Source organism: Sorex fumeus, unplaced genomic scaffold, assembly GCF_029834395.1.
Source record: "Sorex fumeus unplaced genomic scaffold, SorFum_2.1 ptg000010l, whole genome shotgun sequence".
NCBI classification, from domain to species: domain Eukaryota; kingdom Metazoa; phylum Chordata; class Mammalia; order Eulipotyphla; family Soricidae; genus Sorex; species Sorex fumeus.
The window spans coordinates 373,785-387,188 of NW_026606067.1; positions in this window are offsets into that span (position 1 = coordinate 373,785).

Below are 13,404 nucleotides of genomic sequence, written 5' to 3' on the forward strand. Positions count from 1 at the left end.
GGCACGGGCTGGGCACTAGGGTGGGCAGAGTCTTCCCATTGACAGAGAAGGCTCTGGCCGGTCCCCCCCAGCCCAACCTGGTGCCCCACAGGCACCCCCTGAATCCACGCCCCCACCTCTGCAGGGGAGTTGGGACGGAGGGTGTCCGCAGGGCTGGGGGTGGGGGTCGCCCTCCCAGGGCAGCGGGGTGTAAGAGGCCTGCCCACAGCTGGCCCTTCCCTGCCACTGGCACTGTCCGTCCGGCGAGGTGTCCAGCACGGGCCAGCATGAGTCCAGGGACACCTGGAGCCCAGAAGCCCAGTGGCAGGGAGAGAGGGCTGCCCGGCACCTCAGCTTCAGTGGGGCTGTCCTAGAGCTCAGGGACACAAGATGGGACATGAGGGACCCACATCGCGCTGGGCACGCAGATGCTCCGTGCCCACCACCAGCCCCTCGACTCCACCCTCCCTCCTCCCTCCTTCCCTCCCCCTCCCTCCTCCCTTCCTTCCTCTCTCCCTCCCTTCCTTCCTCCTTCCTTCTTCATTCCTTCCTCCCTCTCTCCCTTCCCCCTCCCTACTCCTTCCCTTCCTCCCTCCCTCCCTCTCCCTCCTTCCTCTCTCCTTCCCTATGTTCCTCCCTTCATCTTTTCTTTTGATGTAAAACAGATTTGATTTGGAGGGTTTCTGAAGGTGTGGAGGGGGAGGGAGGGAGGGGGAGAGAGGGTGGGGGAGAGAGAGAGAGAGAGAGAGAGAGAGAGAGAGAGAGAGAGAGAGAGAAACGTGCTCAAGAGAGAACATGGGCTTCTCCAAGGGCGGAGAGAGCCCCTGCACACACCCCAGCATTAGACGTGAGAGCATGAAAGTCCACATCTCAAGAGGGGAGATGCGGGCGACACATGTGCTTGGGTACATGTGCTCGGCCACATGGGTGCAAGCAGCACATAGGCTCAGGCAGCATACACACCCTCCATCTTTTCTTCCCTTCCCCTCCTCCCTCCCTCTCTCCCTTGGCCTCCTTCCTCCCTCCCACCCTTCTCTCCCTCCCTCCCTCCCCCCTCCCTTTCTTCCTTCCTTCCTCCCTTCCTCCCTTTCTTCCTCCTTTCACTCTTTCCTTCCCTTCTCTTCCTTCCTTCCTTCCTTCCTTCCTTCCTTCCTCCCTCCCTCCCTCCCTCCCTTCCTTTCTTCCTCTTTCTCTGTCTAAGAGACACAGGGCCATGGGCATCATATGGGCAGGGAGGACCAGAGCAGACAGGTGAGAGGTCAGACACAGGGCAGCTCCCAGCCCCCAGCACACACTCACACAGCACATTCACTCACAGCCTCACAGTCATTCACACATGCACACACTCACACACATTCACTCACACTCCCAGCTCCCCCACCCCCGCCCTCCCAGGGCAATGCCCTCCCAATGCCGCCCTGCCATGGGCAATAGAAAAGGAGACAGGCACTCCCGGCTGAGCTCAGCTGTCACCCCATCTCCCGAGTGCAGAAACAGGGGGGCAGCAGGAGGGAGGCTGAAGTGATGGAAGGAAACTCAGCCTGAGAAGCCAGCCGGTGCCCACAGCCGTGCCCAGGGGCAGGAAGGCCTTGCACACGCACACATGGCCACTCACACCTAGACATCAGGACACTGCTCAAGCGGGCCCCATCTTGTGCCCGGGGGGGCAGCGGTCCCAGGCAGGGGCCGGGCTGAGCCTAGTCACCCCCTCAACCCCCACCCCTACCCAGCAGCTGAGGCCCAAAACTGCATCCCACTGAGGCTGGCAGGAGCAGGCCTCTCCCACCCCGCGCCCTCCCTGGGCCAGTTTCTCTACCTTCCTCCAGCGGCGGCCCTCGGCCAACCCAGCTCCTTCCGGTGACCCCCACGGGCCTAGCAGTAGGCCTCACGCCATACCCCATGTTGACCTGTGGCTCCCTGGAGTATCTGCAGAGCCCACAGAGGGCACCGTGGCCCCAATTTAGAAACATTGCTCCAGGGCTGGAGAGATAGCACAGCAGGTAGGGCGTTTGCCTTGCGCGCGGCCGATCCGGGTTCGATTCCCAGCATCCCATATGGTCCCCTGAGCACCGCCAGGAGTAACTCCTGGGTGCAGAGCCAGGAGTAACCCCTGTGCATCGCCAGGTGTGACCCAAAAAGAAACAATGCTTCAATCCGAGGGGCTGAAAGCCGCAGTGGCACCCCCCATCCTGGTCCTGTCCAGGACATCAACACCTGGTGCCCACTGCCCACCCCCTGCCCAAGGAGAGGAAGCCGCAGCAGAGGAGGCTGGAAGGTTCTGGAGTTGGGCTGGGTGCGGGTTTCAGCCGGGCAGACCCCATGCAGCTGCGGAGCTGGCACTCAGGAGGACCACAGGGCAACCCCGGGCTGCCACTGCCCACCCCACCCCCATGGCTCAGAGAGGCAGCTGCTGCAGGGGAGTGGGACTCCTACGCAGGGGCAGGGGGAGCTGGGGCAGGTTCTCTGGGACTCTGAGAGGGGCTGGCCATTGCGTCCAACTTGGCCTCCCCAAATGCACGCGGTCACTGTGGTGACTCAAAGGCAGAGAGTACAGGTTAGGGCGCGCCTAGCACACCCCCGCCAGCCCAGATGAGGACATAGCACCATGACTGCGTCCGGATTACCCCCCAAAATGCTGACTTTGGGGACCCCAGCTCTTTCCCAACATCCCCCCAGTGCAGGTGGCGGTAGCACCCCCACTTCCTGGTGAAATGGCATCACCAAGAGCGGGCTGAAGAGAGGCTCCAAAGTGAAGGTGAGGCAGAGATGCCCTGGCACCTCTGTGTGAGTGTACATGCACACACTCACACAGCACATTCACTCACAGCCTCACAGTCATTCACACATGCACACACTCACACACATTCACTCACACTCTCACACAGTCACTTACTCTCGGTTGCTCACACACTCACACATACAAACAATAAACTCACTCACATTCTCGGTCACTCACACTCACACACACACATTCTCACAGACAATCACACACTCATACACACACATACACATTTACTCACACTCACACACATTCAGTCACACATTCACGTAACACACTTTCACTCACACCTTCTTATACACTCACATCACACACATTCTCACGCACATTCACTCACATACATTCACTCACACTCATATACACACATCCACTCACATTCTCATGCATACATCCAATCATACACATATTTGATCACACATTCACTCACATACACTCACACATTTACTCACACTCACATACACACACTCTCACATACACACATTTACTCACATACACTCACACACCTACACATCTTCACTCAAGCACTCACACACATACACATATGCATACATTCACTCACACACACATTCTCACAAATACACACGATCATTCACACACTCGCACACATACATATTCACATTCTCACACACATACATTTATTCATATGTTCACTCACACACATACACATATACACAATTCACTCACATACAATCTCAAACCTATACACGTTCACTCACTCTTATATATTCACTTACACACAATTCACTCACACACATCTACTCACACATACACACTCTCACACATATACATACACACATTAACTCACACACATTCTCACACATACACACATTCACTTTCACATATTCACACATACAATTCACTCACACATAAATGTACATTAACAAATATCCACATTCAATCATACACATAAACAGTTCACTCATACACAAACACATTCACTCACACACATATACAAATTCATTAAACACACACATTCACATGCACATACATTCACACACACAATTTGCTCACACACATCTACTCACATACACATTCTCACACATACACATTCACACACATATATACAAAAATGTACTCACACTCACACATATATATTCACACACATTCACTCACACATTCACTCTCATACATACACACATTCATTTAGTACACATACACACACTCTAATACACATACACACTCACACACATATACATATTCACTCGCACACACATACACAATCATTCACACACACATCCATTCACACACACTCTCTGACACACATACACATTAATTCACACACACAAGTATATACATTCACTCACAAATACTCTGACACACATATAACCATTAACTCACATACTAATATACACATTCACTCACATACACACATTAACACACATACACAGGTACATTCACATACATATACACATTCATTCTCACACACATATACATTCACTCACACAGACTCATTCACACACAGGCATGCTCACTCAAGCACACACTCACAAGCACACTCACATACATACACATTCACTCATTCATACCCTCACATAATTATACACACAGGCACACTCAATCCCATTCAAAGATATTCACAATCACACAAACACACAGCAGCAAACTCACCCATATACATGTTCAAACACACATAGTCACTCATACATTCTTATATACACATTCACACACACTCTTACACTCTTCCTTTTTTTTGGCTTTTTGGGTCACACCCAGAGATGCTCAGGGGTTATTCTGGAGGTGCTTGGGGGACCATATGGGATGCTGAGGATTGAATCGGGGTCCGCTGCATGCAAGGCAAATGCTCTACCTGCTGTACTATCGGTCCGGCTGCACACTCTTACACTCTTATGCACATTCATTCACTCTTACACACACTCTTACACATTCACTCACACACACATTTACACATTTGCTTACTCACTCTCATGCACACATACACACATTCACATATATACACACTCACTCTAATATTCACTCACACAATCTGACACACATTTATTCTGACACACATATATACATATATGTATATGTCACACACATATACACATATATACATTAACTCACACACACCAATATACACATTCACTCACATACAGACATTAACACTCACACACAAACACACATTATTTCACAAACATTTAGTCATATATATACACACATTCACATATACATACATATATTCACACACATGCACACACTCACTCACACACATATACACACATTCACTCAACAGATTCACTCACACACAGGCACACTCAGGCACACACACACATACACATTCACTCACTCATACCCTCACACACAATTACAAAGGCACAGTCATTCACACTCACACAAAGACATCCACACACAGACACACACATAGACATGCTCACACATATACACTCAAACACAGTCATTCAGAGAGGCTCACTTGCATACATATTTATACACACAGGCCTACTCATTCACACTCACACATACTCACACAGTAACAGGCACACAAACTCACACACACACACATAGGCTCTCACTCACATAGGTACACTGACACATGTAGGTTCTCATACACACACGCAGGGAGACTCACACTCACGCCCGCTCACACACACACACATACTCATGCTGCATAGCAGGGAGGAGGCGGTGCCCTCTGTGCCACTGGCTCCAGGGCCATCTTTAAATAGCAGTTATCCTCTCAGCTAACAGACTCCCGCACAATTTCTAAGTAACACTCACAAGTCCTGATTCAGAGGCGAAAGCGACCAACCTCCAAAGCAAGCATTTGCAAGGGGTTGCCGCCAGGAGTGAGGAGTGTGGGCCGACTGTGAGGCAGCGGAAGAGGCCTGGGGAGCGCGGGGGCGAGGTGTGATGGGGGAGGGGGGCGACATCTAGGCCTCTGTGCCCAAGAACACGGGAGAGGCAGAGTCGCCCAAGCAGGGCGCAAGCACAGGTCTGCGGCTCTGCTCCGGCTCTTGGATGCCACGCCAGAGTGCGGGGCCAGGGCCAGGGCCAGGCTGTCCTGCGCCTTAGGACAGGGGCCCTTCTGGGACAGAGGTCAGAGGGAGCATCCTGCCCCAGCGGGGACAGGGGAGCAAGGACAAAGCGGGGTGACTGTGTGGGAAAGGAATGAGTGAAGCATAGCTAGGAGCTAGTCAGCCGCGTTAGCAGGTGTCAGCACCGTGTGGTCAGGTTACAAACTGAACTTCCAGTATTTTCCTGATGTTTCCAGAAGCTTCGCCCAGAATTACCAACCCCGGGAAGCAGCCGGGATGTGAGTGGGGAAATCCCCTCAGTCTACACCCGCGGTCAAGGGGTCCTCTCTCGGCACTCTGAGGATGGATGAATCTAACACACCACAGCTTAGTGAGAAAAGTCATGCTGGGGCTGCAGGATTCCAACTATGGAACATTCTGGAAAAGGTCAGACAATAGAGGCAGTGAAATACCAGTGGGGTTGCTAAGATTGGCAGAGGCAGGAGGAGGGATGGAATTACGGAGCACAGGGGATTTTAAGGCATTGAAAATAATCTCTGTGAGGGCCAGAGAGACAGTTGTATGGGGGCGGAGCACATGTTTTGCATGCGGAAGGCTGGGGTTCGACCCCTGGCACCTCACCGGCACTGAGATGGCCGGCAATGACCCCCAACCCAGAGCCAGCAGTAACTCCAGAGTACCACCAGGTGTGTCCCCCCAAATCTCTGTGATACAATGTTTGCAGTTTGTCTTGGTTTTGGGGGCCACACCTGAGGGTGCTCACTCCTGGCTCTGTGCTCAGAGATCATACCTGGCTGGGCTTGAGAGACCATAAGAGGTGCTGGGACTCGAACCCGGGTCAGCTCCATGCAAAGCAAGCACCCCGCTCGCCCGCTGTACTATTTCTCCAGCCCCTTTGTGAAACCCCGTGCAAACCCTCAGGTAAACCACAGACTTTGGAAGGCTGTGGGGCCTCCGGCGGGTCTCACTCCCGCTCCTGTGGGAGATGTGTGTGTATGTGGAGAAACAACCCTACTGCCCTCCCGACCAGGCCTTGCCAGCGAGGTGATTGCGTCCAGAGTCTCATGTGAGCCATGGGACTCCTGAGCAAGTCTACACTGCCGGAAGGAAGAAGGGAGTGGGCAGGTGGCAGTGGCTTCTCAGTTTCGTTCAGGGGACCGTGGCCAGGCACCCTCACCTCTCCCTGCATCCCTCCCCATCCCACCCCAGGGACAACCATCACACCCTCGCCACGGCCACCAGCCACTGGCTGTGACCTATCTCCAGGCCCCTGACCTACATGGCCTCCACTGACTCCACACTGCATAGGAGCGTTTCCCCGAAACCCAGCTTTCATCCCCCAGTACCCCGAGGTTCCCAGTGAGGAAGTCCAGTGGCCATGCCCTCCCAGAGGCCAACTCACCTTCCCTCTGACCAGAAGCTTCTCCGCCCCCGACTCCTACCCCCAGGGCTGGCCAGCATGCACCCTGTCCTCCCAAAGCCATGGGGCATCTGCCCCAGGGGCCCCTGCCCGGCTCCCTCCCCGGATGCCTCATCCCTTTTCTGAGCTGCCCTCAGTCTCCTCCTCTCTGGAGCCTTTTTTGGCCCCCGGGACAGGCTTCAGAAACTCCACAGGACTAGTGCCCTCTAGTGTGATCTGAGGAACCCAGGGAAGAACCCTCCCCACCCCGACCCCCCCGCCACACACACACACACACACACACACACACACACACACACACACCCCTTTCCAGTCCACCCTGACTCGGGGTCCAAATGCACAGGAACCACTGGAGCGGGCAACAGGGTCATTTCTGGACAGTTCCATCCCTTCAGAGGACAGGCCACAGAGGGGAACAGCGAGGTTCTGGGACAGTTCCCAGTCCTGGCCCAGGAGGCGCCCCTCCACCCCGGGCACTTGGGCCCCCTGGGGTAACATGTGAAGCGGGGTACCAACCACCCCACCACAAGCGGAATCACCACAGCGCAGAGCCGGTGCTGTGCAGGCTCCCAACGCTTTCCCCAGGCGGGGCCCACTGGACGGGCAGGAGGGAAGGCAACGCGCAGAGAGCTCTCGGCCAACCTTCTGGGAGAATCGCTGGAAGCTCTTACTTACCCAGCGACCCCGTCACAAGCATCCGGTCCTTGGGGCCCCAGCACCTGCAGGGAGACTTGCTCTCTGGGGACTGCGGCTCCCACATCTAGAAAAGGAAGGTCATCTGTAAGGGGTCCCCTGGGGTGTCCTGAGGGGCTCGGGAAGAGACAGCCTGAGGCTGTTCCCAGAGTCTGCGGTGCAACACCCACAGGGGTGCCCCGGCTGCATCTGCCCACTGCTGGGTGCCTGGGCACTGTCCCGCTGCAGCCCTGACTGGCACCTGTGAGCACCAGCTGCTCCCGGAGCCTGCCCGGACCACCTCTTCCCAAGATGGCCTACAGCTCAGGAGAGTCCAAGAAGGACTGTGAGAGGACGTGAGTACCTGGGAAGTACCCTCAGCACAGGGAAGCCGCAGCCCCCCTCCTCCCCCCCCCCCCCCCCCCGCCTGCTCCATCAGACCCCAAGAAGACCGACACCTAAGGGTGGAACAGGGGACTACAAGCTGGGAGCAACCCCCAGATATGAGCCATCTCCACCTGAAGGCTCAGCTTGGGGAAGTGGGCGTCTCCTCAGAGCAGCTTTAGGGGAAGCTTGGGACGAGGTCAGACAAACATCAGGGATCCTGAATTCCCTTTACTTTTTCTTTCCTTTTTTTTTTTTTGAGGGGGGGGTGTGCCGTTTTGCTTTTGTTTGGGGGCCACACCTGGTGGCGCTCAGGGGCTCCTGGCAGGGATCAGGAGACCACATGGGATGCCGGGGACCGAACACAAGTTGGCGGTGCGCAAGACCCTACCTGCTGTCTGATCCTCCAGCTCCTGACCTCTCAATTAGAGGGCTTGTTTGTTTGCTTGTTTGTTTTATTTTTGTTTGGGGCCCACACCCGGCAACGCTCAGGACTTGCTCCTGGCTTTGCACTCAGAGATCACTCCTGCTGGTGTGCAGGAGACCCTATGAGATGCTGGGGATGGAACCTGGGTCGGCCTCTTGCCAAGGGAAACGCTCTCCCCCCGCTGGACTATCATTCCAGCCTCCTTGAATTCTCCATCTTGATTATCATTCCCGGAACAAGAAGCTCATTACCCAGGGAGGGTGCCCTCGCGGATCCGGGGAAGGGTTGTAGATGAGTGGAAGCCTCGCTCCTGTTGGCAACCCCAATTATCCAGCTGAAGACAACGGCCATGAAGTCACATCAGCCATGCACTTAACGGAAGACAAGTCAACTCTGCAGGCTGGGCAGAGCAGCCAATAAAGGCTCTAAATGCAAACCGGTATTTCATCTGACACTTAACTACCCAATTACACTGTTCCTAAGTGCTCTTTTAAATCACTGCATACTTTCTAGATTTATGTATTTAATATACAAACTATGCCGCATCTGTACGTTAATATCATAGTTCAGCTTCACTCTTCAGCCCATCTAACCAAGCTTTCTAGAATATTTATGGACGTTCCCTTTATTACCTCTAGGATCTAATCCCCACACTGAGATGTAACTGGGTCCCCAGAGCCTCCTATGCCCGGGTTAAATATCTTAGCTGCCAGGAGGTCCACTTCACTGAGTCCAGGGGGTCAGAAGACAAACCTCCTCAACCCAACAACTAACTTCTCGAGTAGGTTCGCCCAAATCCGGCACGGAGTTGGGAATTGCTTATGGATACCAAGGATGCGGATGATCTGAACTCAGACCTCAGGGTGCTCACTCTACCTGAGAGAACATCAATGCCCAAGTAGCCGTTAAAGAGCCGGAGCGACAGTACAGTGGGTAGGGCGTTTGCCTTGCACACAGCCAACCTGGGTTCAATTCTCAGCATCCCAGATGGTCCCCTGAGCCCCTCCAGCAGCGATTCCTGAGCACAGAGCCAGGAGTAAGCCCCTGGCCCACATCGCCAGGTGTGGTTCAAACAAAACAAAACAAAACCAAGTATTTGTTGGAGTACATTGAATAGAGAGTCCACATCTGGTGTCTGCGGCGGGGTCTCCTGTGTCTGACCAACTGACTTAAGAGCAGCAGCTTCTCCTGCTCTCTCAGAACGAAGCGGCCTGGCCAAGGCGTCTCAGCCCCTGCCTGGAAGGCAGAAGCCGTTCTGCACCACAGCCCTCTTCAGGGGGGAACTGAAGACATGGGGGAGGCTGGGTCTGCCACACCCACAGTGCACCCACAACACTCTGGCACCTGAGCAGGGCGCTGGGCAGAGTCTGAGGGAAGCCAGGAGAGAGTGGAGAGAGGCCCCTGCATCTCCCTGCCACACAGCTCCTTCCCCACCCCTGCGAGGCTCAGAGGCCCAACCGACAGCTTCCTCAGTTCCTGACCTGTCCAGTCAAGGCTGAGGGGGCCCCGGAAGCAGCCGCCTGGGTGTGCTGCGCACCACCAGCCCCTCAGAGCACTTCTGAGGACACTGGCCACACTGCCGCCCTCCTGTGAGCTGGCGCCATATGCCCTCCAGAGCTAATTATAGGTCAGGGAGCTAGCAGGCCAGCGTGGGGACAGATGGTGACTTCATGCCGCGCCATACACACCTGTCCCTCCCTGGCCCCACCCCAGTCCCTCCATTTCACCCAGTGCCCTACCTGGGAGCCGGACTCGCAGGCAACTTTCCTCCCGGAGTGCGGCCTGCCTGTACCCCGACTTTCCTGGCCCCCACTGTGCAAACAAACCCGCTCAGAAACACACCTTGTTTCTCTAGCAACCAGTTAGTTCAGCCACCACTACACTGGGGTAAAGCGCCCCTGGCCACTAAGGGCCAGCGCCCCTCAACCCTAACACCCCTGAGTCTCCCTTCTGGGGCTTCACTCCTGCCTCTTCCTCCACAGTCTGGCTCCTCCTCTTCTTCCTCCTCCTCCTCCTCCTCCTCCTTCTCCTCCTCCTCCTCCCCCAGCTCTGGCCCTAAGAGACCCCAGACAACTCTCTGCTCAGACAGACAGTCCTCAGACAGACAGCCCTCGGACAGATGGGCCTTGGACAGACAGCCATCGGACAGATAGCCCTTGGATAGACAGCCCTTGGACAGACAGCACTCAGACAGCCCGGTGCTGCTGCTGGCCTCCCGACGCACTGTGAGATCTCACACATCAGACCCGCGCAGCAGCACCGGCCCAGATGCCACCGGACGAGTCTTCCCTCCACGTCCCACATCCCCAACACTCTGCCACGATTAGAGAGGGCGTCTCCCACTGTACACCCCCACCCCGAAACGATGATGACCAGCACCAGCCCATTGTTTGGAGGTACCCCACGTCTCAGGCAGCCTCTCAGGTCTCGGGACCAGTCCTAGAAAATACCCAAGGGAAGTCACCCCAACCCCTCTCTTTGGCAGGTTCCCTTGAGATGACCTGGCAGGGATGACACCTGGGGGAGAGGGGCTGGTGGGAGGAAACCAGCTCAGACGGCTCTTTGAAAGCATGTAGACAACACTCTTTAATCAACAGCACTGTACACAATCAGGGGGCAGGGGCGCCGGGAACAAGGTGGAGGCACTGCTGTACTTCGGCCCCAAATTGGCTTCAGAAGACCCAGCACCTAGGTGGTATATAGCAGATGCTGTCAACGTTTGCTGGCTGTTGCCTAAAGTTCTGGGGATCAGTTCCAAGCCCCTGTGGGGTAGCCTTAGGAGAATGGCACACCTGGCCACTGCAGGGGCCCCTCAACGTGCAGTGGCCCCTCTCCAGGGGCCCTCCAGGCCAAACAGCTTCCCCCAGAACCACTTGCTGGCTGGGTGGAAGGAGACCGACGGCAGCCCTCACCCCTCAGATGGACCCCACCAGCACGGCTGTGGGTAAAGGTGACATCAGCCTAGCACACCTTGTCTTCCTCCTCGGCGCAAACCCCCACAACCACCTTTCCCCACCCTCCCAACCCGCCTGCGGGGGGTGGGTCTGTGCAGGCAGACGGACCCCCAGCGGCCCTCCAGCGGGCGTTGGGGTCTCTCCTGAGTCCGGGGGGGCGGGGGGTCGCGACCCTCCCCGCCCCCAGCAGACTTCCATTGGCTGCTCCTCCACCCCCAGGCCCGAGCACTGCGGAGATGGGGCGTCTGCAGAGCCCGAGGAGCGCCCGAGCCGGCGCGAGTAAGGGGGAGTCGGGCGCGGCGAGGGCCGGCGGGCGAGGCCCCGGGCAGGTCGCAGCCTGCAGCGCCGGGACCTCAGCCCTCCCTCCGGGCGCCCAGAGGGGCGGGCTGGCCCCGGACCTCGGGGCGCCGAGCTGTCTCCCGCGGGGAGAGCGGGGCGCCGCGCGCTCCGTGCCCCCCGCAGACCTGCCAGCTCAGCTCCCCTCCTCCGCGGCCGCCGGGGACGAGGGCGAACTCCACGCCCTCCCCGCTCCCCGGGCATCGCCCCCCTCCCTCCCCTCCAAGGGCACCGGGCACTGCAAAGGCGGCGCGGGGCGGCCGAGGGGGCAGCACCCCCGCCGGGGACCCCACGTCCGGAGCCAAGCGGGAGGGTGCTGATTTCCAGGGCGCGCTAGCTAGCCCGAGACCCCTCCCCAAACTGCGAGGGCAGCAGGAGGCGGGGGCAGAGGACGGGGCGCCCCCCATCCCGCGCTCCGGACGCTCACCTGCCGGCGGTCGCCGCGGCCGCGCAGCTCGGCTCCGAGGCGGCAGGGTCCTCCCCCGACCCGGGGAGCCCTACCTGACCCGGGGGAGCCGCAGCCTGGGCCGGCGCCGGCCGCCCAGCCCCGCCCTGCGCGGGGAGCCTGGCCACGCCCCGGGGCGGAGCCTGGGGGCTAGGCCCCGCCCCGGCACGTGACCGCCGCGCCGCGGGGGCTGGCGCCATCTTGGCCCGGGCGCCCGGCTCGGCCCAATGGGAGGCGCGTGCGCGCGCCCCCCCCCCGCCCCGCGCGCGCCCCGCTCTCTAGCTGCCTCGGGCGCGCGCCCTCCCGCCCCGCGCGCGCCCCGCTCCCAGCCGCCGAGCTGCCTCGGGGCGCGCGCCCGGCCCGCGCCGCTACTAGCGGGCGCGGCGTGTGTCGCACTCCAGGGCCGCCGCGTGCCAAGCCGAGTCTCGCCTCCCCGCTCGGAATGCCTCTGCCATCTGGCTCGCCTGGCCCCGCCACGGTGCCCACTCCTTCCTTTGCCATACCCCGTAAGCACGTCTACACGTGTCGAGGATTTTTATATACGTGCGATGTGTAAAAAAGCCACTGAAAGAATCCACACGTTCTATATCAGCCACAAATGCTGTAGTTGGAATTAATGGCACATACCACCTTTTTTTTTTTTTTGTTCTCCCAATACATTCACCATTTGTCTTCATTTCCCTGTATCTCTAGGAGACAGAGGGAAGACCCGAGTTAATTCTTCTGATTTTGGAGGTCTAAGTACTGTAGCTGATTTATGTCATTTGAAGTCTGATGCTCTGAACAAAACCATAGGCTATATGAAGGAAGGGACCTTTGCAAAGTGTTTTTAATATTGTAGTCCAGAAATTTCCAGCTCTTTTCGAGGTGCACTTGGGTTCTCATCAGAAGAAAATCCCCAGACACTAATCAAACACCAGTGACCCTAGAAAGATAAGGTCAGTGCAGGAGGCAGGTTGGCTGGGTAGCGAGCGACCACTGGTCACCCACCCCACCAAGTCTGACAGTATGCTAAGTGGACAGAAGAGCCCTA